The sequence below is a fragment of the Cryptomeria japonica genome, chromosome 3 (genome assembly GCF_030272615.1).
Source record: "Cryptomeria japonica chromosome 3, Sugi_1.0, whole genome shotgun sequence".
NCBI classification, from domain to species: Eukaryota; Viridiplantae; Streptophyta; class Pinopsida; order Cupressales; family Cupressaceae; genus Cryptomeria; species Cryptomeria japonica.
In genome coordinates this window covers 296,524,828-296,530,827 of record NC_081407.1, presented here as the reverse complement: position 1 = coordinate 296,530,827, position 6,000 = coordinate 296,524,828, and positions in this window count along the sequence as shown.

Sequence of the window (6,000 nt, the reverse complement as noted above, 5' to 3'; positions counted from 1 at the left end):
CATACTTGGCTAATACAGGCTCGGTAGGCTCTGTATGATCTTCTTCATCACTCGGTAACTGGATATTCTTTTCATTTTCTTCAATAGTCTTCTCGGTAGGGCTTCTCGGTTGAACATAGACAAATTCATCATAGTCTTCTAGTTCCTTGGGATTTCCTTCATTATTTCTTTCAGCAAATTCATCAATTTTCACATTTGCACTTTCTACTATTTTGTTAGATGATTTGATCAGACATTTAAATGCTTTGCTTCTAGAAGAATAACCTAGAAATGTTCCTTCTTCACTTTTCTGATCAAACTTGCCATTTCTATCATCTTTATGAACATAGCATCTACTTCCAAAGATTTTAAAATAACTAACATTAGGTTTCTTATCATACCATATTTCATATGGTGTCTTCAAAGTACCTTTCTTCAATTGAACTCGGTTCAAGGTGTAAATAGTTGTGCTTATTGCTTCTCTCCAAAATGTTTGTGGCACCTTTTTTTCAATCATCAGTGTTCTGGCACAATCCACAATGGATCTGTTTCTTCTCTCAGCTATTCCATTCTGGTGTGGAGTTCTTGGTGCAGAGACTTGTCTTTTAATACCATGATCATTGCAGAATAAGTTGAATTCATCAGATGTGAACTCTCCTCCTCTATCTGATCTAAGACATTTCAGTTGTCTTCTTGTTTCATTTTCAACTCTTGCCTTGTACCATTTAAACATTTGAAAAGCTTATGATTTTTCCTTTAAAAATATTACTGACATCATCCTTGAATAGTCATCGACAAATAATATGAAATACTTATCACCATAATAACTTTGAACTTTCATAGGACCACAAAGATCAGTGTGCACTAGATCTATAATTCACTTAGAAGTGTAAGACTTACTTGTAAAGCTTGATCTTGTCATCTTACCCATCTGGCATCCTTGGCACATAGCATTCTCATGTTTTTCAAGACTCGATAGACCTCTTACTCTATGCTTCTTACTTATTTTGATCAGATTATGTAAAATTTACATGACAAAACCTTTTATGCCATAACCAGGTATCATCAATCTTTGCATGCAAACACTTATTCTGAGTTGAGTCAAGGTGAAACATATTACCTTTTGTTTGTGTCCCGGTAGTAGCTAACTTTCCATTCTTGTCATGAACTTTGACAATTCCTTTGTAAAATTGTATTCGGTAACCTGTGTTGTTTAGTTGTGCTACACTCAACAAATTGTATTTCAAACCTTCAATGCAATAAACATCATTGCATCTTGCATTATCAAGAAGTGTTATAGATCCTTTACCTCTTACCAAACATGGTGCATCATTACCAAATCTAACATAGCCTCCATCATAATCTTCTAATGTAAGAAACTTGTGTTTATCTCCTATCATATGATGTGAGCATCCACTATCTATAATCCAAGAATCATTAGTGTTTATGTGAGATATTAGGGCTTTTTCTTCATACCTTTCTTCATTTGAGCCATCCTTGATAGCCACATAAACTACTTCCTCTATATCAGTCTCATCTGATTTATCATCGTTAGATTCCTCATCAGCTATTAAGCATGTCTTTCTATCTCTTCTTCTGAAGTCTCGGTGTCCTCTGTAATAGTTATCTTTCTATCTGTTATCTTGGTAATCTCTCTTTTCAGTAAAATATTTGTCAAGACAATTAGAAGCCATATGTCCTATCTTATCACAATTGAAACATTTCAAAGGTAGTTTTCCTTCATACTTACCTTTGCCTCACGGTAACCTTTTGGCTAATAGTGCTTCAAACTCTTCTTGCTTTCTGATTTCCTCATACAGTTTATGTACTTCTTCCATGTTCTTCCAAAATCTTTCAGTTGCTCCACTATGATCTCCTTCAGAGTACTTATACTTTCTTTCATTGTAATCATTAGATTCATCAAGATGAAAAGAACTAAATGCAGATTCAACTTTATTTACCGAAGATCCACTATTAACAAAATTACTTAACTCAAATGCATGTAGCTTACCAATAGTAGCATCCAAAGAAACTGGCATATTAGGCACAAACCTCAATTCATTTATTGCAGAGACTCGGATTGCATAAGCTGGTAGAAGGGTTATTAACAACTTACTTGTTATATCCTTTTCTTCAATTGTTCCACCTGCTCCTTTGATTTGATTGACAATCTCCATTAGTCTTGTACTATACTGAGTTATGTTCTCACCTTCATTCATCCTCATAGATTCAAGTTGTCCTCTCAGACTATCTACTTTTTCTCTTTGAACATGTTCATCTCCTCCATATACTGATATGAGCTTACCCCACATTGTCTTTGCATCATTGCAGCCTTCTAGATCATTAAACTCTGAATTGGTCAATGTAGATGTTATTTTAATCATTGCTTGAATATGTTCTTGCTTCACCTTTACCTCTTCCACAGTCAATGGATAGGTGATCGGTGTGACAAAATCATTCTCTAGATAGTATACAGCATATTCTCCAACTCCTGATAGATGTAGCTTCATCCTTTTCTGCCATGTAGAGAAACTTGACTTCTTCAGCTTCAATGCATCCCTCTTATACATCTTTGGATCTTTAACTCAAGTGCCTTTAAACTTTCCTTCCGAAGTCCAAAGCTCTGATACTTAATATAAGTACAGATCCAATAGCCAACAAGATGAGAGCGGGGGGGTGAATCATACAAACTTATTCATCCATAAAAACATCAGATTCAACCTTGGTAACATATATATCAGTCATATAACCAAAACTATTAAACATGCAAACTCAAAAGCATATCAACAATATAAACCTCATAACACCAGATTTAACGTGGAAACCCAAATAGGGAAAAACCACTATGGTATTTCAGACCCACTAAGAAATATACTCTTCTAGAGTATGCTCGGTTAAAAGAAAATCCTATTAAAGATTACAAACACATTGCTAGATGTGACCCGGTTAAGGGATTTCCGTCAGATCTGTTAGGATCTTCACTTTGTTAGAAGTGACCTTGTTAAAGGATTTCAAACACTCAATCAGAATGTCACCTTGTTAGAGGATTTACATATAAGACTGTTAAGTCCACTTGGTTAAGAAATTTTCTGCCACTTTCACAAAATAACAGTAATAAAAATCTATCTGTAACTTCACATCTAAAATGCTAAAGAAGATTCCTATTTGTTCAATACAATCTAGACGTAGAACTAATCTTGTCTATCTGTTGGGCTTCTATACTCTATTATTCTAACAGGTCTTCAAGCTTCTGTGCTCGGTAATCACTATGTAGCATCCCTGTGCATACACTTGCCCGCATACATTGTTTACCAACAGTTTCTTATTTATAAATAATTAGGTAACTGCTTAATCTCCTTGATCACATTTCCCATGATCAATCATAGCCATCAGATCTTCAATCTTGTCCAGGTTCAATGCATCTTTCGATCTGAAAACATTTTACCCCGCCTTGGAACTTGCATAATAGTCTTGGAACTTGTGCTAGGGTATTGCGGTTCAATCTAAACTGTAGATCTTCATGCTGACTTCCCATTGCCTTAGATTTGTTAAAAAACTTCTTCCATGGCTTACCAATCATTTAATCCGCTCCAGCTCATCAGCTTCCTTCATTAAATACCACATGTAAACATTTAATGCATTTTGTTATAGCTCGGTTACAACTCGGTAACTATTGGCATATGGACACTCCAATGATACATTATGTGTGATTGAAGGTTTTGTCATTGATGGCAACCTTGCAATCCTATGGTACCGGCAAGACATTCTATCGGCAAAGCATTATTCAAGCAAGACAGTGCACCGACATCAGCAAGACCACTCTACACTGGCACCGACACCGGCACAGAAGAAAAGATGTATACCGGCATAGAGGCCAACAAGATTTTTGATATGTAATATTTTGTTAATTATTGTAAGCCGACTTGGCAAATTGTAAAATGACTCTTGTATATAAAAGAGATCATTGTAGACATTTGTAAGATATAGATAGGCAGCATAAAGAAATTTATTAGGTAGACCTAATGTGCGAATTATAGGTCAAGGGTATATGTAAAGAACAAAGCAAGAACCGGTACTGAATCTGGCATTGAAGATGCTATTGTAAAGCAGTACAGAATATTGGATTTGTATAATCCTCATTGTAAGTCAGTGTGACTTCTTATTGAGCAGTGTGCTCTAGGCAGTTGGCCTTCCTGCATGTGTAGGCCCCTATTGTAAGTAATATTCTCTTATTGGCCAGTAAGTGAATATTGTGGGTCACAAATCCCACCAAGGTTTTTCTCACACCGGGTTTCCTTGTTAAACATCTTGTGTTATGGTGTTCTTTTCATGTGGATGCTTTTGATTCTGTTAATTACAGTAATTCTTGCATACCGGTATACTGTTACTTTATGTTCTGCATGTTTTGTATTAAGAAAATTACATTACCAGTTAGATATTGATTCACCCCCCTTCTCAGTATCTGTGGGAACCCTAACAATTGGTATCAGAGCCTGGTCCTCTATTTTCAGAAGCTTAACAACTTGAGGAAGATCTTGACACTGGTAAAAATGGAAAATCTGATGAAGCAACTTGAAGGAGCTCTTACTGACTATGATGCAGAGAAGTTGAAAAATATCAAATTAGAAGATGATTTAAAAGAAGCTCAGGATATCATTCAGGCACTTCAAGAAAATCATACTATTACAAGAAATAAGAGAAGAGAACTTTGTGAAAAATTGCAAAATGAGAATGATGAAAAGGAATCACTTAATGATATGATAAGAAAATTGAAACAAGAGATCATGACGACAAAAAATGAAATGCAGGATATGACTATGAGATTTTGCAAAGAGATTGAGGACAGAAAGAAGAATGAAGAAGAATTTACCAGAAGACTAAGTGATGCAGCAAATGGGAACACAACACTTAGCTATGAAAATGACATGTTGAAGACAGATCTGATGCATACTCAGAATGACTCGAATGAACTAATAAGACAAAAAGAAATGTTGGAAAGGGAATTGGAAACTGCAAATCAACACAAAGAAAAATTCAAGAAAAGCTTAGAAGAACTTGGTACCTTATTGAAGAATCAAAAACCCAAAGGTGACACTTCTGGAATTGAATTTGAAGTTGGAGAAAGCTCCGGTACTGCAAATACTCAGGATCACAGCAAATCGGTAAGACCTCCTAATACTTACAAATTCAATGGAAAATGCTTTAACTGTAATAAATATGGTCATAGGGCAAACAAATGTAGATCTAGGAATTATCAGAATATCAATCCTCCCACCGGTCAATGCTCCAAATGCAACAAAATTGGTCATAACTCTGAAAACTGTAGAATGAATGTAAGATGTTATGTTTGTGGAAGATTTCGACATTTATCAATTCAATACAAAACACAAACCGGCATAGGTTATGGGGAAGCTATTCAGAAAAATAATGTAACTTGTTATGCATGTAACAAAATTGGTCATATTGCTAAATTTTGTAGAAGTAAAGGTACACTGGTAGACAACAAAAGTACTAGCTTGAAAGGTAAAGAAAAGGTTGAAGAGGTTAAGCAAGAATTCTCAAAGAAATGGATTAGAAAAGCTGATCTAAATATTGGGAATACTCCTCCACTGGTAGAACCAACAAATACTCCACCGGCAGGACAATATGATGCTCCACCAGCAGGATAGAGCAATGCTCCACTAGCAGGAAGTTCTTCATCTAATTGAAGAAAATTATCTTGAGGGTTTGGCAATCTAATGACACATGTGCTATTATTCCCTCAGTTAGAGAAAAGAAGTTGAAAATCACTCATTACCGGCAAATAAAGTTAAGCTAATACATTACCGGCAAGCAATTAATGTGGTAGGTAGCGGAAAAGACTTTATAAAATAAGGTTTTGGCTCCATTTCATTTCATCGTGATTTCAAACTTTCAGAGAGCGCGAAGATTTCCGAGCTAAGGTATTTCGAGCAAGAAGCAAGCACACTGCAAGCAATCATTCATCCAAGATAGAAAAAAAGGTATTTTATCATGGCATCC